Source organism: Onychomys torridus, chromosome 10 (assembly GCF_903995425.1).
Source record: "Onychomys torridus chromosome 10, mOncTor1.1, whole genome shotgun sequence".
NCBI classification, from domain to species: Eukaryota; Metazoa; Chordata; class Mammalia; order Rodentia; family Cricetidae; genus Onychomys; species Onychomys torridus.
Window position 1 is genome coordinate 70,412,118 of NC_050452.1, and position 27,424 is coordinate 70,439,541.

At 39.6% G+C, this 27,424-nt stretch overlaps 1 pseudogene; it reads left to right on the forward strand.

Annotated features, from left to right (window-relative positions):
• Nucleotides 1–688: 688 nt before the first annotated feature.
• Nucleotides 689–24,302, forward strand: LOC118592210 (annotated as a pseudogene).
• Nucleotides 24,303–27,424: the final 3,122 nt, after the last annotated feature.

A 27,424-nucleotide genomic window follows, 5' to 3' on the forward strand; every position in this document is an offset into this window, starting at 1 on the left:
GTGCTGGCTAGCAATAGTATTCATAAAGACATTCTTCCTAGCTCCATTATTCTCTAAGCATTCAACTTACTCTGAAGACTACTCTCTGTATTATTATTCATTTGTCAAGAGTTGCCCTGAATTCCAGAAGAAAACTTTGAAAGCAATGGAGACATCATCCAGCCTTCTGGTGGGAGAAAGATCTATCATTATGGTTTTTTAAAATCTGGTTCCTGCATTTCTCTCCTTGTTCTATGTAGTGTCTGTGACTAACAGGTAGAACATACCTTCAGTTCACCTGAACTCAGCATGAAGCCAAAGAACAAACATCTCCTTTTGTATCCTTAAATCTCTCTTTAAAATAGTATTCTGGGCATCCTTCCACCTGTGGGACAGGTAATCACTCCACACTCAACTTTGAGGAAAGGACCGTACGAGCAAGCCACAGTGTGCCCAGGAGGAGGAATGGGAAGTGCCTATGGAATGCAGGAAGACAATAGGACCAGCAACTGGAGCCTGGGGCACGCGCTATTGAAATGCTTATCTCTGCAGCTCTGAGAAAGGTCTGGTCTAGGCTGGAAGGCCGGGTCAGAACCATCGTGCTGTGCCTTTAAGCGCACTGTAATCCTATGGGAGGTGCTTCTGTCACTCGGGCCTTACTAGCCAATCAGGGCCTCCAGGCCAAACTGCCAGTCAGAAGTGGCGCAGGAACCTTCCGGGAGCCACACAGCAGGCTTGGTTTTGCAGAGGAGCTGGCGTTTTCCTGTGCCGTGCTACAGGGAGCTGTGAGGGGGCCATGGGCGAGCTGGGAAGCCATAACATGGTGAGTGAGGGGCTGCTGTCTCCAGGTGGGGAAGAGCCGATGGGGAGGCACAGAAGCCAGTGTGGTGGGTCCTCCCCGGAGCTGGGTGGGAATCTGCAGCCAGATTTCCTGTTCTGTGAGTATCCATGTGGTCCCTGCAACTTCCTGGACCCAGGCACAGGCCTCTGAATAACTTTGCTCTGTGGGCTGCCTCTATGCAGAGCAATTTGGGACAGGGACCCGTGTGTAGAAATATATTCATAGTCAACAACAACATGCTTTGGTGCATCCATGGAAGGCAAGTTGCCAAACTTGGAGAGGCCTAGTTTCTCCAGTGTCTTGTAGACATTCAGCACTTGCATTTAGCCTCCACGTGTAAGGTCCGCTTACAGTTAATTTTGTGGAGTTGCTAAAAGGCATCTCTTGTGTTGGCTAGCACTCCATTACTTAGCTATGATGTAGAAGAGTGGAATTGGTGATATGAAGGATTTACACAAAGGAGAAAGGGAGGCTGTCTCTAAATAAAACACTCCAAAGATACTATGTTAACTAGGTTTGGTAGAGATAAGTATGCTAGGATCCACTTTTTTCCCCCACCAGGATTGTCCAGACATTTGGCTCCAAACCATTACAAAGGAGACACACCTAGTTTACAGCCAGTCACTAGGCTCATCTCCATATCAAAGGACAGGCTTCTGATTTACTGCTCAAGGGGGTATTACAGGGTCACAGCCAACCTTAAGGCCTGGTGCGCCTTAAAGTTCCAGTTTTCTTCTTGAGAAAAGCATAGTTCTGAGAGGTGGGCAGCATGACACCAGGTGACAATATTTTGAAAAGTTAAACACTGATGTGTTAAGGACTGGTCAAGCAGAGCTATCATTTAAGCCCTCCCGCAGGGAGGAGGAACATCTTGGGAGAGTTAACAGTCTGGGGCCTGGGCCTTGGGTGCTTTGCCTAAGGTCTTGATATATGGAAAATAAAACAGAGCTCCTTTTCTAAAACCAGGAATATAGAGCTGGTAATAATCTGAGGCCTTTGTGGAGGGTTGCTTCAGATCCTGAGAACCCAATGCTTCCCACCACGTGGAGCGATGGCTACCAGTCCCAAGGCCACTGTGGGCTTAGTTGGTAATGCTCTGGAGATACCCTGTGTTCCCCCTGTGTAGCATTGCTTGTAGCCTACTCCTGAGTTTGTACCATTGTATGATACTTTCTTCTTGCTTACTTCATAAAGTTCCTAATTTCCTTCCATTTTTTACCCCTGGACGTAGTATCAAGAAGCTATTCTTCTTAAGAAGCTTACTTAGCATGAGACCTAGCTTGTACAAAACCTCCCCAACCCAGTTTTTCTTTCTTCTACTTTATACTTTTTCTATCTTTCTCATTCCCTGGCACTTTCACCTCAGGATCCTGTCACTGAAAATGACCTGCTGTATCAGTTAACTGGTATACTTCAGAAATAATTCTGATAATGCCTTTGCTATGTAAGTCTGCCACCTTCCTACGTGGCTAGACTTGCAGTCTCCTGTCCCTATTTAAATTGTTCAACGTGTAACCTGAAGCCTGAACCTAAAAGACATAAGGATGATAGCATATGTGGAATGCAAAATATGTCTAGGCTGGCTCCTCTTTGAGCATTAGCCAGAGATAGATGCATGCTCTCATTAATGAGATTTTTCTTCAATAATCTCCTCAGTGTGTGGAGTGATTTCTTCCTGGAAAGACATAATTCTAGAGCAGCTGCATTTCCAGCCTTTTAGAAAAATGTTTCTGAGACAAGCTCTGTTCTATTGACACACGTGGCCTTGATTTCAGACTGTTGTACTCCAGAGCAGTGACCTTGTTGTCCTCTGTATTATACCTCCAAAATTCTTAAATGTCTGTACCATTTCAGAGTTTTAAAATTATCCATTTGAATCATATAGTTGACTGTCCATTTCAATTCCAGGAAAAGGATTTGCATGTGGAGCATGGCTTCTGCCTTCAAATCAGAATAGAAAGATCAGTGAATTGTGTACACTGCAGGGGGAGACAGGGCAGGCAATCAGCTGCTGCAGTCAACATAATGAAAAAGTCACCCATATGATTGTGGCAGGAGGGGTTAATTTTTAATTTCCCAGCATGTATTCATTCATGTCATGTGCATGAAGACAGACCAGATTGGTGGGTGTGCAATTTGAGAAAGTTACCTTGAGGCAATAAATATTTGAATTTACAATTAGGGAACTCTCCTATGCAGATATGTTCATTTAAGTCAGCTTAGAGGTTTGAGAAACAGGCTGTAACTCTGTGTGTCAGGTTAAAGATCTCAACAGCCAACATGTGCAAAGAGGCAAGATCAATCAGTCTCTTATTAATGGCTTTCCCTCTATTAGGGAAGGGCCTACGCTTTTTCAAAGTCAATATAGCTAAGGTTTTTAATCTTAAAAATATGTTATTTTCATCATTTAAAAAAATGATTGGTATCATTTTTAAACATTTTCTTTATGTGAACTAGTGCTTTTATCTCTGTTTCTGTTCTCTAATGTTTCTTGATCATTAAGAATTTCGTTCTTTTTTTTTTTCTCAAATGCTATTTATTTATTTATTTCTGTTTAGAGTAATATCTCCTGTATAGCCCAGGCTTGCCTGGAGCTATGAAGTTGAGAATTATTTTGAACACCTAAACCTGCCTCTGCTGCCTAGTGCTGGTAAGACAGTCCTGCACCTCCTCCTAGGCTGGCCTTGACTGGAGAAGGATAAGAGAATAGTAAATGAGTGTCCTCCAGTCTCTGTGACTTTTATTGGAGAGTTACAAATGAAGAAGGACCTGTGCAAGAACTGAGTTCACTGACCAACTTTGAAGCTGATATAGTCACAGCACAGAAAGGGAATGGCAGGAAGGAGCGTGAGCACTTTCCTGCTTTTGGTAGTAGTTGATATTAGCAAACTTGAGACATGTAACCAATCTTAGATGCTCCATAAATGTCCTGACTGCCCATTTCTTGAGGTCCACAGACCAGGACCATCTAGAATCTGGGTAAAGGACTGACCTTATCATGGAACTAAATTACTGCAGTTACACTAATTCAACCAAAATAGAGGATCTTTATAAAAAGTTGTAGCCCTGCCTAACAGGATTGGTATTTTCCAGGTTTAAGATGTACAGGCTGAGAGAAAATGTGTGAGTAATCCTTGGTATGCTCTCATACAAATCCCTGGTCTCTGGAGCATATGGCCTGAAAGCCTGTTGTGACTTTTCAAAATAATTATTTGAAATAAAAACTCCATCATATCCACAGTCTCTTCGTTGCCCCCAAGCCCTACCATGACCCCCTCATTGTTTTCTAGTTCATGGTCTCTTTTTTGCTTTAACAACAGTCACTGTTTGAATGTGACCTATGTCTGGCTACAGAACTTCCCAGCTAAGAAGCAAAGGATTGGCTGCACTGGACATTGAGTGTGTAATGGAATGTGCACACAAAGGACCCTGTGCCTTTGACAAAGAATAGGACGTTTTGGGAGAGTGGAAAAATGTCCACTAAAATGCAAACTTTCCAGACTAAGGCCCCGTCTGCTGGGCTGGAAGGGCAGAGCTGGGGAGGCCTGTGCTGTCTGAGTCATTTGATCTCTGCTCACCCAGTAAGGGAGCTGCTAATATTCTGAGGCCCAGTAGGGTGACCCTAGCTAATAGGGACTTAGCAAGGCTTAGCAATAGGAGTACTAGCTTTCAGGTTCTTTCCAGGATTTTCTGCTTCTGCTGTACGGAGTTAGTTGTAAGGAAGACCACAAGCCATGGCATGGTGAGTGTGGGGTGTTCAGAGCAGGTGTGCTGTGCTGTCATTTCTGCTGGGACTTGGATGGACCATGAGCTAGACTATGGTTCTGTTGGTTCCTGTGATGAGCTGAGCCTGCCTGTGTGAAATTTCCTGGGGAAGGGGAGGCTCTGCAGCTTTGTTGTGGAAGAATATGATACATGGAATGTCACTGTCCAGTGTGCACACACAGGCATTGCTTTTAGTGGGAAGTGGGAAGACAGACTGGGAAACTGAAGGTCTGGTTTCTAGAAGTTCTGAACATTGCACTCCACTCTCAGGTTTGTCTTATAAATGTTACAGATAATTTAGAAACTGGTAGAAACAAGTGAAGGGAATCATCCTTCACTTAATACATGATTAGAATGTTTTTTAATTTATGATATCAGCTTGACCTGATTTAGGAGAGTTTAGTTCCAGGAGAGAAAAGAAGTTTCTGAACTTGCATGGTATTGGGCAGGAGTATAAAGCAGACTCCACATCATGTGCCATAACCTATGTGGCAGGAAATAGACATTAAATTATTCTTCTACACTGTTGTATGATTGATTAGGCATCATTGAGGCTGGGTTTACCTGAAACCAGGAGACATGAAAGTTTGCAGAGCCATAGGAGGAGATTAACGCCATTTGCCAAGAGAGTGATGGTGCATGGGGCCTGTTGGTTGTTTTTATTCTTTGTTCTTTTGGCTCTTTGGGGGGGGCCTACCACCCAGCTCCCAAATAAATCACACATGGAGGCTTATTACTTATAAATGCCTAACCTTAGCTAGCTTTTCATAACTTAAATTATCCCATCTACCTTTTACCTCTGGGCTTTTTCCTTTTCTTCTGTACTATCACTCTTACTCTGTGGCTGGCTATATCGCTGGGTGGCTGGCCCCGTCTTTTCTCACTCCTTGATCTTGTTCCTTTTCTCTCTTGGTATTTATTCCCTCTGCCTGCTGCCTCACCTATTCTCTCTCCTGCCTTGCTATTGGCCATTCAGCTCTTTAATAGACCATCAGGTGTTTTAGGCAGGCAGAGTAACACAGTTTCACAGAGTTAAACAAATGCAACATAAAAGAATGCAACACATCTTTGCATCATTAAATAAATGCTCCACAGCAGAAATAAATGTAATACATCCTAAAATAATATTCCACAACTGGGGCATCTCTGTTTGGAGGAAATACCAGTAGCTGGAGGGTCATAAGCATAACTGTTTAAGGGTCACTTTGAGTTAATTTTGTGGTCATTGTGAAGTCTGTTAATTTCTATACACATAAAATTATAGGAAATTGGTAACATTGGTCAAGATCACACTTTTCCTGGCTGAGTTTCCATTTGTCTTTTGATTAAAAGTTGAATATACATACATATATATATATATATATATATATATAGCTTTTGTTCTTGGCTCTTTCTCTTTACTTTATTCTTTCACAAATATTTTTGATTGTTGTAGTTTTGTAGAAGTCACATTGTGTCAATAAGCGTATTATTTTTTTCATAATCCCATTGAGCATCTGAGTGTTTCCACTGTGAATGTAGCTGTTATAAATTGTTGGGAATTTTCTTTGGACTGTATCCAATTCATATTGCAGATTTACCATACACAACATCTTAATATCGATGCATCATGTTCCCTTGGGTCATTTACTTACTTCTGTGTTTATTTAGGTGTTGTTGTTGTTAATCTATGAAAGACTTTTAGTTTATTGGATAAAAAATTCTGTGGGCCTGGGCAGGTAGCTCAGCATGTATTCTTCTTGGGGATGACCTGAGTTCATATCCCAATGCCCAAGTTTGGAGGCTCATGACCACCTACTACTCCAGAAACAGGATCTGACACCATACTGTAGTATGAATCTTAAAAGTTCTTATTAATGAAACTCAAACCCGAGGCCAGTTATTGGGGTGATTGCTGGAAGATCAGAGACACAGAACAAGCCACAGTTTCCTCACCTCTCCAGTCCCTCAGCTGGTTTTGTTTCGTCAGACTGGAAGCTTCTGAGTCCTCTTCCCAATGGCTCTCAGCTGAACTGTGCTGCTCCAAAGCCTGAATACTTCTCCAGCCAAATGCTTGACTAACTAAATGCTTTTTTCTCTTTAGTTCCTGGTCCTCATGCCTCATATACCTTTTTCTTTCTGCCCCCACTCCCTGGGATTAAAGGCGTGGGTCACCATGCTTAGCTGTTTCTAAAGTGGCCTTGAACTCAGAGATCTGGCTAGCTCTGCCTCCCAAGTGCTGGGATTAAAGGTGTGTACCACCACCGCCCAACTTCTGTTAGGGCTTACTCTTCCTATTTTCTAGCCACCATTTCTGGCTTTGTTCTAGTGGCTGTCTGTTCTCTGACCCCAGATATGTTTATTTTGGGGGAACACACAATATTTCAGGGAACACAATACCCACCACACCATACCTTCTTTTCCTATATGTCACCTGTATATGCATGGAGCATATTCTCTCACACACAGAGACATGCATGCACTTTTTCAAAAAAAGAACTTTTTCGAAAGTTCTTGTGACTCATAAAGCAATTAGAGCCAAACAAGATGCTTTAGGTGTATGGTACAAATCAAACACTGTTTCTTTAAAAATCTGTTCTCTTGTATTTGGTTTGGAAAAGCTTACATTTCCTCACTCTGATGCAGTTATAGGAAACAAAATGATGCCTAAGTGATCCTAATAATATCCTTTTCTTTATTATAAGAGAATGGAATCCTTTTAGTAATCAAAACTATTTTCTACAAAGTTAAAACATCAGAAGCCTTCACACAAAATTCTCCAGTTTTTGTGGAACAGCCCCCGCTCCCTGTCCATTTTCTATTATTAGCAAAGGAGAGAACTTGAGTGCACGGGATGAGTGCTGGCCAGTGATTTCTTGTGGTTAAATTTTGATTAGACTCTTGTTTAAGGGATCATGATGTATATTTGTAGATAGGTCTTTTTGCCTCGTTTGGTCACTGGTGCCATCTATGTTGTTGATTTTAATAATTGTCATCTAAATTTATTGTTTCTCTGGAAAATTATGGAAATTCACCCTTTTTTTCCAGAAGTTTTACTATATTATGTTTTGAGTTCCTTGAGTTTTTGTTGGTTTGAGAAGTTTCTGTGGAGAGACAGTTTTCTCTTCTTGATTTCAGAGGCTTGCTTCTCATTTCTTGGCATATCTGTGTTTTCCAGTTGTTTCTATCTTCATGTTTGGGTTTTTGCAGCTTAACTGATTGATATGGTTAATATATTCATTTTGTGGTTTTAAAACTTTCTCAAGGCTGGTCAGTGGTGGTGCATGCCTTTAACCCCAGCACTCAGGAGGCAGAGGCAGGTGGATCTCTGTGAGTTAAAAGCCAGCCTGGTCTATGTGAGTTCCAGGACAGGCTCCAAAGCTATAGAGGAATTCTGTCTCAAAAAACAAACAAACAAACCCTCCTCATATATTATTGTTTCTTTGTCTTAATTAGTTTCAGCTGTCAACATGATATAGCCTAGAGTTATCTGAGGGAACAATCAATTGAGGCTATTCCTAGATCAGAATCACCAGTTACTATGTTTGTGAGCAACTGTATTGATTAATGATTGATATGGGAAGGCTCTTCTACTAAGGTCGCAATACCCTAAGCAAGTGGGCCTGAGATGGATAAGAAAGCTAGCTGAGCAGGAGACAGTGACCAAGAAAGACAGAAAGCCAGTAAGCAAAATTTCCCTGTGGTTTTTGCCTTTAGTTCCCAGTATGAGTCTCTATCCCAAGCTCCCACAATTGTGGGTTGTGATCTTGCAATATCAGCCAAATAAACCCGTTCATTATCTGTAGCTGAAGTTTTTCTGTGTCCTACCCAGTCCTCAGCAGCTCAGACCCAATTAAACACACAGAGACTTATATTAATTAAAACTGCTCAGCCATTAGCTCAGGCTTACTACTGACTAGCTCTTGCACTTAAACTCAGCCCATTTCTGTTAATCTATATGTTGCCACATGTTTCATGGCTTTACCTGTGTGCCATTACATGCTGCTCCCTGGATGGCAGACTAGCCTCTCCTGACTCAGCCTTTCTCTTCCCAGAATTCTCCTTGTCTGTTTATCCTGCCTATACTTCCTGCCTGGCTACTGGCCAATCAGCATTTTATTAAACCAGTGTACAAAAGCATTATCCCACAGCAATTATCTGAGATGATTTTGGTTAGAAACAAGCAAGTTAGAACAAAAGAACTCAGAATGTTGTCTTTTGGAGTAATGTTGAAGATATTAGGACTTTAGATGGCAACAGTCATAGAAAGCTGCACACAGAGCTTAGTCAGCTACTCTTGTAGGACTAGGACTATGGGAGTTTTGAAAGTAACAAAGACAGTGGAGATTGAGATCATAGGATTTCAGTGAGAAATAGACTCCATGAAAAATTTAGCTAGGTATTTTTATAATATTTTTGTCCCCATTCATTCTTATTTTCTCCATTCCCTGAGAATTGAGTAAAGCAGAATTAAAAGGTAATGAGCCGCAGGGAGGTGGTGGCGCACGCCTTTAATCCCAGCACTTGGGAGGCAGAGCCAGGTGGATCTCTGTGAGGCCAGCCTGGTCTGCAGAGCGAGATCCAGGAAAAGGCGCAAAGCTACACAGAGAAACAATGTCTCGGAAAAAAAAAACAAACAAAAAAGGTAATTAGCCAGTTTCTTGGACAAAGTAATGATTCTGTTGAATGTTTATTACTGATGATTCAATCAGGTCTACCGTGTAAAAGAAAGAAGTGGTGCAGAAAGAAATAAAAAGTCAGTTTCTTAGAGAAAAACAGCATTAGGTAGTTTCAAATGGGAGTCCTATGGTGAAGCAAAGGCAGGAAATTTCAGTAAGTTTAGCACCATTTAAGAGAAGGCCCTTCTTGGCATGTGAAGCCTAGGAAGGTACCCTAAGTGTAAGACTCCATCCATCTAAGCCTTCAATTTATGGAAGGAATAGGCAACTTGATTTCTTTTCTTTTCTTTTTTTTTTTTTTTAAAGATTTATTTATTTATTATGTATACAGTATTCTGTCTGCATGTGTCCCTTCAGGCCAGAAGAGGGCACCAGACCTCATTATAGATGATTGTGAGCCACCATGTGGTTGCTGGGAATTGAACTCAGGACCTCTGGAAGAGCAACCAGTGCTCTTAACCTCTGAGCCATCTCTCCAGCCCACAACTTGATTTCTAATCCTCAAAATCAACTTCATACAGAACCTGCTGCAACTCTGGTCCAAGTGTGATAGGGTCCATCACAATTTATAAGGCAAATTTGGGGGGGATTAACCCACATTGTACTGGTCCTGGAAACAAGAAAAATGCACAATTTATAGGTCATAGATTCTTCCTCTGTGGTTACAGTTCAGCACTGTTGCATCCATCTATGTTTGGCAGAGTCAGAACCCCAATGAGGAGACTGTGAGAGTTCATTACATGAAGCTGTGAAGAAGAAGCCAGTGTTGTATGTTGAGATGATAGGATATTGAGATACCCAAGCTATGAAACGTCTGCCATGGAGAGCTACATGCAGAGTATGGAAGTAGCAAAGGAGAGACACATGAAAATTTTCAGGGATAGAGTTAAGCCCTTTGAGAATGAAGCCCCACCTGTCTGAGACAGAGCTACAGGATTTGTTGTTTACCTTGCTGAGTTTTAGTCTTGCCTTGGTCCAATCTTTTCTCACTGTGTCCACATTTCTTTCTTTTTTAAAATTTATTCTCTCATTCATTACATCCTGATTGAGTTTCCCCTCCCTCTACTCCTCCAAGTCCTTTACTGCTCCCCTCTTCACCAGATCCACTCCTCCTTCATTTGCATTCAGAATAGAACAGATATCCCAGGGATGTCAACAAAACCCTCCATAACAAGTTACAATAAGACTGGGCACAAATTCTCACATTAAGGCTGGATGAAGTAACCTAGTAGGAGAAAAATGCTTCCATGATCAGGCAAAAGAGTCAGAGATAACCCACACACACACACACACACACACATACACACTCCCACTGTTAGGAGTCCCACAAAAACATCAAGCTACACAACCATAACATATGCAGAGAGCCTGGTGCAGACCCCTCTAGGCTGTTATGCTGTTTCTGTCTCAGCCACTATGATGAGCCTTGCTTAGTTGATTCTGTGGGCTCTGTTCTCCTGTGTCCTTCGTTAAGTTAGGAAAATTTCAACTATCAATTTTTTTGAAAATATTTTTCTTTAAGCTGAGATTATTCTCCTTCTCTTCCTATTATTCTTAGGTTTGGTCTTTTCATAGTGTTCCAGATTTCCTGGATGTTCTCTTTCAGGAAATTTTTAGATTTAACTTTTTCTTTGATTGGCATATCCATTTCTTCTACATATCTTCAAAGCCTGAAATTCTCCGTTCCATTTCTTGCATTCTTTTTGTCAAGCTTGCGTCTGTAGGTCCTGTTCAATTACCTAAATTTTAATTTCCAGAATTCCTTCAGTTTGCATTTTTTAATTGCTGCTATTTACATTTTCAAGTCTTGTACAGATTCATTCATTTCCTCCACTTTTTTTTTTTCTTTAAGGGATTTATTCACTTTCTCCAATATTTAATTTATCCTTTCCCTACTTCCTTTAAAGGATTCATTCACTTCCTCTTTAAGGACCGCTATCGTCTTTATAAAGGTGGTCTTAATGTCTCTTAATTGTGCTTCCACTGTGTTGGAATATTCAGGGCTTGCTGTCGTAGGACAGCTGGGATCTGGTGGTGACATTGCTCTGGCTGTTTTGATTGTATTCTTATGCTGGTGTCCAGGTATCTGGGTTTCAGGTGATTGTGGATCTAGGTGCCAATTTCTCAGCTTGTCTTTGTTGGATGGATGTTTTGTTCCTTGGTTTCTATTTGCTCTCTGGTCTTCTGGTCTATGTGGCCTGTGATTGAACATGGGTTCTCACCCCAAGTTGGGGGACTGGAAATCTTATAGTACATGTGGCCTTTGTTCTAGCAGGTAGTATCTGCCCAATTTGGGGGCTGAAAAGGGGGAAGAGGGGAGGAAGTTTGGGGATAGTGTTGAGGAGGCAATGAGAAAATGTGGGAGGTCTGTGGGCAGGTGGCCTACATGGACTTCTGGCAGATGGTGTGTTGGGTTTGAGCAAGGGGTCTCCACCAAAGTTGGAGTCCACAACACAGAGATGAGGAGGGAAGTGGAATTGGGAGTAGTGTTGGGAGGTTATTGAAAGAATGAAGGAGGTCCACATGTGAACAGCCTATATGGATATCTGATGGCTGGCATGGCCTCTGGTCCAGTAGGGAGTCTTTGCCTCAGTTTGCCTACCTGTTCTTCTGGCTGGTGTGGCCTGCACTTGAGCAGAGACTATCTATCTATTTGATTTGGGGGTATGAACATAGCTTTGGTGTAGGGTTGGTGGGAGGATTATGTCTGTGGGGATGTAGGAAAAGTGGAAGTTTCATAGGCTAGTGGCTTACCTTCCTGTTCCTCTGACTGGTGTGATATTCACATGAGCAGGGGTTGTCTGCCTGAGTTGGGGGCTAGAACACAGTCCTATATCTCTTTTTCTGGATGGGAATATATCCTGTGCCATACTGTTTTGGAAATCCTTAATTTGTTTCTTGATTTTATAAGATGTGACAGTCAAGACATTATCTTGAGTGTCAGAAGAGACTTTGGACATTTGTGCTATTTGGGCTGCTACAGATTATGAGGATCATTGAAGTTAGACTAAATGCATTTTCATTTTTCTTTATATTTATTCTTCACTCATACAATACATCTGACTACAGCCTCCCCTTCCTCCATTCCTTCCAGTTCCCCCCTCAAACCTCCATTTCCCCAGATTCACTGCTACTGTTTCACTTCACAAAAGAGCAGGGCTCCCAGGAATATCTGCCAACACATCATAACAAGGTGCAAACCCTCATATCAAGACTGGACAAGGTAACCCAATAGGAGGAAAAGTGTCTCAAGAGCAGCCAAAAGAGTCAGAGACATCTTAACTCCTATACTTAGAAGTCCCTCAAACACCCCAGGCTAAACAACCGTAGCATGTATGCAGAGGACCTGGCACAGAGCCATGTAGGCTCCATGATTGCCACTTCAGTTTCTCTGAGCCTCTGTGAGCCCTGCTTAGTTGATTCTATGGGCTATAGTCTCCTGGTTTCCTCAACTCCTCTGGCTCCTACAATCCTCACCCCCTCCTTCCACAGGATTCCCAGAGCTCAAGCTAAATGTTTGTATAGAGATCTCTGCATGTGCTCCCATTAGCTGTTGAAAGAAGCCTCTCTAATGACAATTGGGCTAGGCACCAATACATGATTATAGCAGAAAATTGTTACAAATCATTTCATTGACTTTTTTTCTTGGTTAGATGTATTTGGTTCTACCCTGCTTCTCTGAGCCATCCAAGTTCTGGTTCCTGGCTGTCCAGGCAGTGTCAGGCACGGGCTTTCTCTCACAGCGTGGGCTTCATGTTAGACCAGTCATTGGTTGGCTACTACAGAAACTCTGAGCCACCCTTGCCCCAGCACATCTTTCGGGCAGGACAAGTATGAGTTGAATGTTTTGTGGCTTGGTGTCCCAGTCCCATCACTGGGAGCCTTATGTGGTTACAGAAGATGGCTGGTTCAGCCTCCATATTCTTGATTATTAGGAGTCCTCACTAGCGTCACCCTTATAGGTTCTAGCAAGTTTGCACTGCACTGTTTTCATATCCCCTGCTAAAAGTTCCCTATACCAGTCACCCCTCCCTGTATTCTCCCCCTCTGTCCCTTCCTTACCCATCTAATCCCTCTTTTTCCCATCCTCACCTGCCATCAGTACATTCACAAAATCTGTTCCTCTTCCCAGGGAGAGCCATGCATCTCCCCTAGAGATAGTCTTGTTACTTAGCCCCTCTGCATCTGTGGATTGTACTGTGATTACTGTGATTGTTCTTTACTTAATTGCTAATATCCACTTATAAGTGAGTATATTCCATGTTTGTCTATGTGCTTAAGGTTGCCTTACTCAGGATAATAAAGAACTTAGGAAACTAGACAACAACAAACCAAATAATCCAATTATAATGGGGTACACCTCTAAACAGAATTCTCAGTAGAGGAATCTAAAATGGCTGAGAAACACTTGAAGAATGTTCAACATCCTTAGCCATCATGGTTATCAAAACTACTTTGAGATTTCATCTTACACCTGTCAGAATGATTAAGATCAATAATACAAGTGACACCTAATATGTCAAGGACATGGAACAAAGGGATTCATTTCTTTTGCAAGTGCAAACTTGTACAGCCACTGTGGAAATCAATATGCAACGGTCAGAAAATTGGGAGTCAATCTACTTCAAGACCCAGCTATACCACTCCTGGGCATATACCCAAAAGATGCTCCTCCATCCTACCAAAAGAATACTTGTTCAGCTATGTTCATAGGAGTTTTATTCATAATAGCCAGAAACTGCTATGACTGAGAGACTGTGTTGATTGATGATTGATGTGGGAAGGATCCTCCACTGAGGGTGGCAATATTCCTAAGAAAGTGGGCCTGGGCCTAAACAAGGGAGCAATCTGAGCATGAGACAGTGACTAGGCAAGAGAGAAAGCCAGGAAACAATCTTTGCCCATGGATTTTTGCCTTCAGTTGCTAGATTGAGTTTCTGTCCTAAGTTCCCAAAATGGTGGACTGTAACCTAACAGAATTAGCCAAATAATCCTGTTCTTTACTTGAGAATCTTTTGGTTAATGGATTTAATCATAGCAACAGAGAAAAGGTTAGAACAAAAATGGGACACCAAAAGTGATTTTATTGCTAGGTAGAACCTGGGAATGTTGACTTTTGGAAGAATGTGGAAAGTATCAAGACTTTAGGTGGCAAAAACCATAGAAAGTTGTACACAGAACTTAATTGGCTGTTCTTGTAGGACCAGGAAGATGAGGATATTGAGAATAATAGCAGAAAGTGGAGATTGAAATCATAGGATTTCAGTTAGAAATAGACTCCATAAAAATTGAGCTAGAGGTCATTTGTGTGATACTTTGGCTCCAAAATCTTTCTTGTTCTGCCTATGCCCTGGAAATTTAGTAAGGCAAAATTAAAAAATATTGGGAAATTTTTTAAAATGGAATATTGAATCTGTTAGGTGGTTATTACTGATGATTCATTCAGGTCTACAGTGGAAAAAAAAACAAGTGGGACAGAAATAAATGAAAACTAAAAAGTAGTTTCAGATGGCAGTCAAATGCTAAAATAGGCAGAAAATTTCAAGGAGTTTATCATTATTATTGAGAAAACCCTTGTGCTGGAATTGAAGGCTAGCAAGATGCCCAAAGGGTAAGACTCCATCCAGCTAAACCCTCAATTTATGGAAGGAGTAAGCAAAGTGATTTCTAGCCCCAGGAAGCAACTTCATACAAAACCTGCTGTACCTGTGCTCCAAGTGTGTTAGTGTCCATCCCAATTAAGAAGTCAAGCTTTGCAGGATCACCCATCATGTGCTGGTCCTGGAAACAAGAAAGAATCAAAATTTAAAGTCATAGATTCTTAGTCTGTGGTTACAGTTCAGCATTGTTGCAGGCGTCTGTGTTTGATGGAGTCAGAAACCCAGTGAGGAGACTGAAAGTACATTGCATAAAGCTGTAGTGATGCAGCCAGTTTGTTGTTGTTGTTGTTGTTGTTTCTCTTTACTCTTTGGGGGGGGCAACCCAGGTCCCAAATAAATCACACATGTAAGCTTATTCTATCTTAGAAATGCCCAGCCTTAGCTTAGCTTGTTTCTAGCCAGCTTTTCTCAACTTAAATTATCCCATCTATCTTTTGCTTCTGGGCTTTATCTTTTTCTATTCTGTATACCTATCTTCTTACTCTGTGGCTTACTGTGTAGCTGGGTGGCTAGCCCCTGGTGTATTCTCCTTTTATTACTCCTCCTTCCTTTTTTCCCTCCCAGATTTCTCCTCCCATTTATTCTCTCAGCTCTGCCAATCCTTTCCTGTCAAGCTATTGGCCATTCAGCTCTTTATCAGACCAATTAGGAATTTTACAGAGGCAAGGTATCACAGCTTCATAGAGTCAAACAAATGCAACATAAAAGAATGCAACACATCTTTGCATCATTAAAACAAATCTTCCATGGTGGCATATACAAATATAACACATCTTAAAATAATATTCCACATTTTCCCCTTTTTGTCTAAATAAAATAAAAGGTTTTAACTTTAACATAATAAAACTATATGCAACAAAACAGTTATCAAGTAAGAATTACATTTACAATATTTAGACCGTTTGTATTTAGTAAATTCAGAGAAAATACTCCATCATCCATCCCATCTTAGTGGCTCTAAAATTTAATACCTAATTTGCTTTCTATCATAACTATGGAAAACAGAAACTCTAATTATTTGGTCTTTAATTCCATCAAAGAGCCCAGAAGGAATTAATATTACCTAACAACAGAGACATCTGACTGGACAGTCACCCAAATTTCCCCTACAATATTTGGACATCCATCTTCAGCCTACATGCCTTGAGAATCTGGCAGACTTTTCAGAGAAGTGGGAAGTTTGTAGGACGGTCCTGCCTTGTACTGACAAAGTTTCTCAGTCATTTTCCTCTGTGTCCTACAGAATATTTTGACAGACTCTTCAGTGAAACAGGAACTTCAAAGGACTGTCTTGCCTTGTTTTGGCAAAGTTCAGTAGTCAGTTTCCTGTGGGTCCTGCATGTCCAGTCTGCACAGCACACTGTCAAGAAGTCAAGGCAAAAGCAGTTTCTTGCCCAATTGGCTAGTCTTGCCACAATGAAAGCAAACTCCCATGGAGTTTCTTCAATGCCCATCATCCTTTTATGAAGTAAATTGGTACTGCCAGGAGCAGATGTGTCTCATTGTCATGAAAAAAACCTTATGTTAACAAAACATTTTAAATGCCACATTTATAAGTGTTTGAAGTGTTTGAAGACCATTTATCTGTCTAAAATATACCTATTTAACCTTGAAAAGCACTTAATGTGACTACAAGTTTGATTATTATAAATTAACTACTAATCTCATTTCTTAATTATACATTGCATTTGTAAATGAGGTGTAAAGCACAATACCCCAAACAAGAGTACACACATAGCCGGGTGGTGGCAGCGCACACCTTTAATCCCAGCACTCGGGAGGCAGAGCCAGGTGGATCTTTGTGAGTTCGAGGCCAGCCTGGTCTCCAAAGCGAGTTCCAGGAAAGGCGCAAAGCTACACAGAGAAACCCTGTCTCGAAAAACCAAAAGAAAAGAAGTACACACACATATAGAGTGTAACAAAAAATAACTTTAATTTTTTTGTCAATATACCAAAATCCATGCCAATTTAAAATATCTGAGATTAATAGTTGTTGGTTTTTTTTAATCCTATATTCCCCTAAGTAGTAACACACATCCATAACTCACCAAATAACCAAAAGCCTTCTACACCCCTCTTGGGAATGTGGGCATCATGTTCTCCAAACTGCTTCCTGTAGTCTATAGGTGAAGGCACCTTTAGGGTTGCAGAGAGAACATTTGAGATAATGGCCAAGTCCTGGGAAGTCAGGTGATAATCTTTGTTGGTAGATATCACCTGTCAATATTCAGGAGGTGTCCCCTGATAAAATCTGATCCATCTCATTCCTGAAGGGAATCCATAGCCTTTCATCTCCTATGGGAATAAAAGCAAAAACTCTTCTCCAAAGCATTTTTTATTTCCATTTGACACATATATTTTTTTACTTCCATTTTAAAGTTAAGATAGCCTTAAGTGTCTAGTTTTGCAGTCCAGTTTACAATCCCATGTCTGCAAGCAGTTGTTCTTTGCTCATCAACATTCAAAAAATTCAAAATCAACACAATAATATATAGGATCTAGACTCCCTGTGTATTTCCCATGTTTACATGACTTCTCTCTTCTGTATTATTTTTACTGTCTCTTTAAAGCCTACTGTTTTTAATCCATTTATTTCTTTCTATGAGTGTTGTCTATACCCATTTTCTTTTCTCTCGTTGTAAAACATTGGAACCTGGTCGGATTTTTGTTGTTGTTGTTGTTGTTGTTGTTGTTGTTTTCATCTGATCCTCTTTTACTGCATATCACTTAGTCTTTTTTGAGTACATGAGAAAACTTTTAAACTGCTAAGCAATTTCTGGTTCCTCTGCCTGTGGCTTTGGTGACTGGCTCTGTCTGCTTCTCAGGTTGTGAAAGCCAAGCCTAAAGCTTGCAGCCCAATAGGAGGTGCATGACTGAAAACTGTGTTCAACCTTCCTAGCTGTAGAATGCAGATACTTGCACTGCCATGGGCATTTTTTACTTTTTTTTTTCTTTAATTTATTTATTTATTATGTATACAGCATGTATGACCAGAAGAGGGCACCGGATCTCAACACAGATGGCTGTGAGCCACCATGTGGTTGCTGGGAATTGAACTCAGGACCTCTGGAAGAGCAGTTAGTGCTCTCAACCTCTGAGCCATCTCTCCAACCTGGAAGAAACTCTTAAAGGAGCCGTGAAAGTCAAGGCTCACGTTGGTATGCCAGGATGTTGTTGGCTGGTATTATTCTTGCTCTTAGCTCTTTTGTTCTTTATTCCTTTTTTTTGGGGGGTGGGGCACCACACAGCTACCAAATCAATCACACAGAGTTTTAATATTACTTAAAATGTCTGACCTTACCTTGGCTTCTTTCTAGCCAGCATAACTTAAATTATTCCATGTATCTCTTGCCTCTGGGCTTTTATCTTTCTCTGTTCTGTATACCGATCATTAATTCTTACACCATGGCTTGCTGGGTGATTGGCTCCCAGTGTCCACTTCTTGCTTCTCCTTTTTTGTTCCTCCCAGATTCCTCCTCCCATTTATTCTCTCTCTCTCTGACATCCCCACCTATCCTTTCCTGCCAAACTATTTGCTTTTCAGCTCTTTGTTAGACCAATCAGGTATTTTAGACAAGCAAAGTATCACAGCTTCACAGAGTTAAACAAATGCAACATAAAAGAATGCAACACATCTTTGCATCATTAAAACAAATCTTCCACAGCATAAGCAAATATAATACATCTTAAAATAATATTCTATAACAGCCTGGGTTGCATTTTGAGACCACAAGATGTTGAGATACCTAACCTATGAGATATCTTCCAGGGAGAGCTACCTGCATATAGGAAGTCAAAGTAACTGAAGGGAGAGATGTATGAGAAGTTTCGGGGATAGGGCCATCTAAGCCCGTTAAAATTGAAGTTCCATGAATCTGAGACAGAGCTGCAGGATTTGATGTTTGTGCTGCTGTGCTTCAGTCTTACCTTGGTCCAATCTTCTCCCACTATGTCTCTATTTCTGTTTTGGAATGTGAATGGTATTTTGTACCATTGTATGTTTGAAAGATATAACTTGTTTTCTGATTTTACAAGATACCATGGTTAAGAGATTGTCTTGGGTGTCAGAAGAGACTTTGGACATTTGAACAGTATAGGGGTTGATGCAGACTATGAGGATCATTGAAGTGACTAAATGCATTTTCTTCATAGATGACCATGAGCCTATAGTGACCTGGATCAGAATGTAGTTGAATAAAATACCTCCCAGATAGGATGATGTATTTGAATATGTGTTTCTCCTTGGTGACTTTCTATCAATTGTTTTTGGAACCTTTAGTAGAAGGAGCCTTCCTTGATGAAATTCCTCACTGGGGATGTGATATGAGTCTCTATAGACTCAGCCCACTTCCTATCCTTTGGGTCTACTGTGTTGTGTTTGAAACTAATCAGCCAGCTTCCTTCTTCTCCTGTCATTCCTTCACCACCATTATAGACTCTATCCCTAAATCATATAAGATTCAGTAGAAGCAATTGATATTCATTGCTAAGCCTGTTTGCTACCCTTCTGGTTTTTTTTAAATTTGTTTGTTTTTTAAAACAGGGTTTGTCTGTGTAGCTCTGGCTGTCCTGAACATAGCTCTATATACCAGGCTGGCCTCAGACTCAGAGATTCCCCTTGACTCTGGCTCACAAGTGCTAGGATTAAAGGTGGGCCAACATTCTTGGCTTTTTTGTTTTTGTATTATTGTGTGATGGGCCTAGAATGTAGGTTTTTGTCCATGTCAAGTATATGCTATTGTACTGAGCTTTACTCATAACTTAAAATTTAAAATTTGGCAGAGGGTATCATTCTGTTTCCCAGGATGACATGTATTCATGGCATTAATACTGCCTGAGCCTTCTGAGTCATTGTATTGCAGGTACATCACCTTCTTCCTGCCTGTTATGTTTGTTTTGAATTTTTTAATGAAAATGAGTACTTTACTTGTATGCGTGGATATGTACCACATGGTTACCTGGTCCTCACAGTGATCAAAAAATTGTCTCAGAAACCCTGAACTTGGAATAATGGATAGTTGTGATTCCCCCAAGTAAGTACTGGCAATTGACCCCACTTATATGTGAGACCAGCAAGAGCTCTTTACTACTGAGCCATCTCTTCTGCCCTGTGTTATGATCAACATTTTTATTGCTAATGCTTTCATCTGTACATTTGTAACTGTTTCATCATGCAGTGCCTTTTAGTAAAATATTATTGATGTTACAGTTTAAATTGAGGCACTTCAGGTTTGTGGAAGGTGAATACAGAAGTGGAGTGAATGTGTAACTCTTTATAAGAACTCTAGTTAAAAAAAAAAAACCTCTAAGTTCTATCTTTTTTGTTTGTTTGACTGATTTTTGCACAGGAGACAGGGTCTTAATAGGTACCTCTGGTGTCCTGTAACTGATTACATAGACTAGGCTGGCATTCAACTCTGAGACAGATACACCCACCTCTGACTTCTGAGTGCAGGGGTTAAAGGTATGAACCAATACACCCAGCTTCTCCATCTTATTTTTCTTTTTTGCAGTTAGTAATTATTCATATAATTTCTCTCATGTGTACTCTGTATTGTTGACCTGTTTATTTGTCTATGTTTAATAGGCATTTTCTCTTGCAAGTTGATATTTCATTCACAGGGTACAGGAATGACGTGAACCTCCTATTCAGTTTCCTTCTAAAATGACATGGTGATTACATTATAATGTCTATGTCATGGAATAAGTGTGAGGAACACCAGAATTATATGACTGTACTATCAAAGAAGTATACATTTACAATGTTGTCAGTATCATGCTTTCTGTTGTATACATGTCTGGGATATTTTAGAATGCAGTGACCTATGATGATGTGCATGTCAACTTCACTTGGGAAGAGTGGACTTTGCTGGATCCTTCCCAGAAGAATCTCTACAAAGATGTGATGCTGGAGACCTACTGGAACCTCACTACTATAGGTAAGATTGAATTTTCCTTCCAAGTTTTAAAATAAGGAGACAATTATTCCTTGTTTTTTATGTTCTTCTGTAATTTGGTTAAGAAGAGTGAGGTGAATAAATCAGGCATGGTTCTAAGGTACCCTGAAGACAGTAACTTAAATTTTGCAGTTTTCAATAGCATAACCTACATTTTCTGGTACTATATTTTAGGATACAGTTGGGAAGACCATAATATTGAAGAACATTGTCAAAGTTCTAGAAGACATGAAAGGTAATTTTCATGTGCAAGCTCATATCAATGTGCCTCTGAAGAAATTTTAATGTGTCCTGGAAGTTTTAAGCAAAAGCAACAGTATAAATGAGCACAGCTTAATGTGCATTGTGCATTGATAATTATTAAATTCTCATAAAACCATATACCTCAATTTCAGGTAGGTGAATTGCATTTGCAAGGCATTATTTTAAGACAGAAGACAAGGAAACTATGCCTTAACAGATATCACCATTTGAATCATAACACCATGGGAGCTAGGCTGTAGAACTGCCAGTCTACTTAGTTTCATACCACTCATATTACAGAAGCTATACATGTTGAAGAGGTGATGAGTATATCTCCAAAACCTTCTAATAAGCAAATAGTCCATAGAAAAGCTAGTGTAATTCATGTACTTGTTGTGACTGTGCTAAGTTTAGTGAGAGAGGCAGTTAGAGTCAAGAGTCAAGGGAAAGTTGTTGTGGAGAAACCTTAATACCTACATCACATTTCTAGAGGAACAGAAAGTCAAACTGTAAATTCAATGTAGAAACCTTTTTATTCACTATTTTCCCTTTACTAGGTATATGATATGTCACTCTGGATAAAAGCCATATGAGCATAGGGATATGGAAAAATTTAACATACCTCTCTCTAAGAACAATTAGAAAATGTATAACAGTCCCCACTTTGAGTATACATGTTGAATTTGATTCAAATATACAAGTAATTGGTTTTCCAGTTTCATTGTTAATACATCAACAAACTCACACTGCAAAAAAGCCCTATGAATACTAGGACTATGTAAACACTTTTGTTTGTCCTAGTTCACTTTGCAAATGTAGTATGACTCACATTATAGGAAAGTTTATGAATACAATAAGGGTGGTAAAGCTCTGAGTTTTTCCAATTCTCTTCAAATATGTGAAAAATTTCATACAGAAAAAAGATTCTGTAAATGTAAACCATGAAATAAAGGATCTTACCATCACAGGTATCTTCAAAGATACAAAACAACCCTTAGTGAAGGGTAACAACATGAGTGTAAACACAATAATAAAACCTTCAGATCTGATTCCTTTTTACAATTGAACCAAATAGTGAAATTAATTCAGTTATAAAGATTCTACAGTGTATTGAATGTGGTAATGCTTTCACATGTGCCAATTATCCTTGCAGGCATGAAAGAAGTAGTAGTGGAGAGAAGCCTTCTGTATATACTCAATGTGTTAAAGCCTTTGCATTTGACAGTCATCTTCAAAGGCATGAAAAAACACATACTGGAGAGAAACCCTATGAATGTAATCAATGTGGTAAAGCCTTTGCACATAAAAGGAATCTCGGCATACATAAAAAAATACATACTGGAGAGAAACCCTATGCATGTAATCAATGTGGTAAAGCCTTTGCACAACACAATCAACTTCGAATACATAAAAGAACACATACTGGAGAGAAACCCTATGTATGTAATCAGTGTGGTAAAGCCTTCGCTTATTATGTTAATCTTCAAGTGCATGAAAGAACACATACTGGAGAAAAACCCTATGAATGTAATCAATGTGGCAAAGCCTTTGCACATAACAGGAATCTCAGAATACATAAAAGAACACATACTGGAGAGAAACCCTATGAATGTAATCAATGTGGTAAAGCCTTTGCACAACACAGTCAACTTCATATACATAAAAGAACACATTCTGGAATGAAACCCTATGAATGTAATCAGTGTGGTAAAGCCTTTGCTCATCAAGCTAATCTTCAAGTGCATAAAAGAACACATACTGGAGAGAAACCCTATGAATGTAATCAATGTGGTAAAGCCTTTGTACAACACAATCAACTTCAAGTGCATAAAAGAACACATACTGGAGAGAAACCCTATGGATGTAACCAATGTGGTAAAGCCTTTGTTCATCATAGTACTCTTCAAAGGCATAGAATAACACATACTGGAGAGAAACCCTATGAATGTAGTCAATGTGGTAAAGCCTTTGCACATAACAAGAATCTCAGAGTACATAAAAGAACACATACTGGAGAGAAGCCCTATGAATGTAATCAGTGTGGCAAAGCCTTTGCACAGCACTGTACTCTTCAAATGCATAAAAGAATACATACTGGAGAGAAACCCTATGAATGTAATCAGTGTGGTAAAGCCTTTATATGTCACAGTCATCTTCAAAGGCATGAAAGAACACATACTGGAGAAAAACCCTACGAATGTAATCAGTGTGGTAAAGCCTTTGCACAACACTGTACTCTTCAAATGCATAAAAGAACACATACTGGAGACAAACCCTATGTATGTAATCAGTGTGGTAAAGCCTTTGCATGTATTAGTAGTCTTCGAAATCATGAGAAAATGACATTTTGCAGAGAAACCCTGTAAATGTAGTCAGTGTGGTAAAGTTCTGCAGTTTATACAGGAGTAAAGTTTTTTTGTGTGACATCATTCTGTTAAAGCCATACGTATTACAATAGTCTTTGAGTACCTGAAAAAAAAAACATGAAAGCTTCTTATTATTTGGGAAAATTTTTATCCAACACACTTGCATTCAGTTACACAACAGTATTTTGTAGAAAAGAAAATTGATGTCAACAATCTGTTCAAACATTATTATATCCATTTTTATATTATTTGTACCTGCAAACTTACAGAAAAATGAATTTATGAAGCCCTACATGTAGGGTAAAAGGGCCAGCCAAAGAAACACACTCTGACCCTGAAACCAGAGCCAAAGAAGAATACTTTGTCCCTGAAACCAGAGACAAAAGGTTAAAAAAGGCCAGTGAATGAAACACTTTGGCTCTGAAAACAGAGACAAAGACACACACTCTACCCCTGACCAACTGAGCACGAAACCAACCAATCCCTGAGCAGGAATTCTGGATCTAGGCATCCAAACCCCCCATAAACCTAAGCTGAAACAACCCTACTGGACCTGACAACCAGCCAGTCACCAGAACCCTTGGCCATTCAGACTGAAAGGCAATAAAGGAAACAGAAAATAAAGGAACAAAAGATCCATCCAACAGAGACATCACAAGAAGCAACACCTGTACGTATAATTATCCCAAACCGAGATGGGTAAATGACAGTGTAAGAATACATTCAACAACACAGAAGGCAATATGGCATCACTGGAATCTAGTGGTCCTACCACCCCAACACAGATGAAGTAGAAGAAAAAAAACTGTAAAAATAACTTTATGAAGATGATAGAGGCCCTTAAAGAGGAAATGAAAAATTCCCTTAAAGAAATTGAGGAAACAATAAAGAAAAAAATTGGAAGAAATAAATCCCTTAAAGAAAACCAAGAAGAAGCAATCTAACAGGTGATGGAAACAGTTCAAGACCTGAAAATTGAAATAGAAGCAATGAAGAAGACACAAACTGAGGGAATGCTGGAAATGGAAAATCTGAGTAAACAAACAGGAGCTACAGATGCAAGCATAACCAACAGAATACAAGAGATTTCCAGAGAATCTCAGGACTGGAGGATATCAATAGAAGAAACAGATTCATCAGTCAAAGAAAATACTAAAGCCAAAAGAGTCATAATACAAAATGTCCAGGAAATCTGGGAAACCATGAAAAGATCAAACATAAGAATAATAGGGATAGAAGAATACCAGCTTGAAGGCATAGAAAATATATTCAACAAAAATCCTAGAAGACAACTTCCCAACCTAAAGAAGGAAATGCCTATGAAGATACAAGAAGCTTTCAAAGCACCAAATAGACTAGACCCACCAAAAAAGTCCTCTTGCTACATAATATTCAAACCACTAAACATACAGAATAAAGAAAAAGTATTAAGAGCAGTAAAGGAAAAAAGGCCAAGTGATTTGTCACCTGACTTGTCAATGGAGACTCTGAAAGCCAGACGGTCCTAGACAGATGTTGGATGGATGTCAACCCAGACTACTAGACCAAGCAAAACTTTCAATCACCATATATGGAGTAAACAAGATATTCCATGACAAAACCAGATTTAAACAACACCTAACCACAAATCCAGCCCTACAGAAAGCACTAGAAGGAAAACCACAATCTAAGGAAGTTAGATGCACCCAGGACAACACAGGCAATAAATAATCCCTCAGCAGCAAACCACCAATAATAATATAATAATAACAAGAATTAAAAATCACTGGTCATTAATATCCCTTAATGGACTCAATTTGCCTATAAGAAGACACAGGCTAATGGGATGGATATGAAAACAGGATCCATCCTTCTGTTGCATATAAGAAACACCTCAACTTCAAAGACAGACACTATCTCAGAGCAAAAGGTTGGTAAAATACTTTACCATCAAATGTACCGAAGAAACAAGCTGGTATAGCTATCCTAATATCTAACAAAATAGACTATAAACTAAACTCTATCAAAAAATATTGGGAAGGACATTACATATTCATCACAGGAAAAATCTATCAAGATAAAGTCTCAATTTTGAACAGTTAGGCCCCAAATACAAGGGCACCCACAAAACCACACACACTAGTAGTGGGAGACTTGAACATCCTATTGCTAGACAGAAACTTAACAGAGAAATAAGGGATCTAACAGATGTTATGACTCAAATGGACTTAATAGATATCTACAGAACATTCCACTCTAACACAAAAGAATATACTTAATTCTTAGCACCTCATGGAACTTTCTTTAAAATTGACCACATACTAGGTCACAAAGCAAATCTCAACAGATACAAATAAATTGGAATAACCTGTATTTTATCAGACCACCATGGCTTAAAGTTAGATTTCAACAACAACAAAAATTACTTAACAGAATCACCAATGGGTCAAGGAAGAAATAAAGAAATTAAAGACTTCCTAGAATTCAATGAAACTTTACAACATACCCAAATTTATGGGACACTATGAAAGCAGTGCTAAGAGGAAACTTCATAGCACTAAATGCCTACATAAAGATGCTGGGGAAATCTCACACCAGTGACTTAACAGCACACCTGAAACCTCTACAACAAAAGGAAGCAAGCCTACCCAAGAGGAGTAAATGGCAGGAGATAATCAAGCTGAGGGCTGAAATCAATAAAATAGAAATAAAGAACAATACAGAGGATCAATGAGACAAAGAGTTGGTTCCTTGAGAACACCAACAAGACAAACCCTTATCCAAACTAACCAAAAAGCAGAGAGAGAACGTTCAAATTAACAAAATGAGAAATGAAAAGGGAGACATAACAGCAGACAATGGGGAAATTCAGAGAATCATCAGGTCATTTTTCAAAAACTTGTACTACACAAAATTGGAAAATCTGAAAGAAATGGACAATTTTCTTTTTCTTCTTTTTTTGTTTTTTTGAGACAAGGTTTCTCTGTAGCTTTGGAGCCTGTCCTGGACTAGCTCTGTAGACCAGGCTGGCCTCGAATTCACAGAGATCCACCTGCCTCTGCCTCCCGAGTACTGGGATTGCAGGCATGTGCCACCACAGCCTGGTATTGGCATAAAAACTGACACATGGACCAACAGAATCAAACTGAAGACCCTGACATTAATCCACACACCTATGAATATCTGATTTTTTGACAAAGAAGCCAAAACTGGACAATTGAATAAAGAAAGCATTTCAACAAATGGTGCTTGAATAACTGAATGTCAACATGTAGAAGATTGCAAATAGATCCATATTCATCATCATGCACATAACTCAAGTCAAAATGTATCAAAGACCTCAAAATAAATCCAGTTACACTGAACCTGATGAAAGAGAAAGTAGGAAGTAGTCTTGAACACATTGGCACAAGAGACCACTTCCTAAATATAACACCAGTATCACAGATACTGAGAGCAACAATTAATAAATAGGACCTCTTGAAACTGAGAAGCTTCTGTAAGGCAAAGAACACAGTAAATAAGACAAAATGACAGCATACAGAATGGGAAAAGCTCTTCATCAACCCCACATCTGACAGAGGGCTGATCTCCAAAATTTATAAAGAATTTAATAAACTAGACATTAAAATACCAAACAATACAATTTAAAAATGGGCTACAAAGCTAAACAGAGAATTCTCAACAGAAGAATCTCAAATGGCTGAAAGATATTTAAGGAATCACTCAGCATCTTTAGTCATCAGGGAAATGCAAATCAAAATGACTCTGAGATACCATCTAAGATACCTGTCAGAATGGCTAAGATCAAAAACACTGAAGAGAGGATGTGGAGCAAGGAGAACACACTCCTCCACTGTTGGTGGGAGTGCAACCTTGTATAACCACTTTGGACATCAGTATGGCAGTTTCTCAAAAATTCATACTCGATCTACCTCAAGACCCAATGATAACACTCCTGGGCATATCAGTGTTC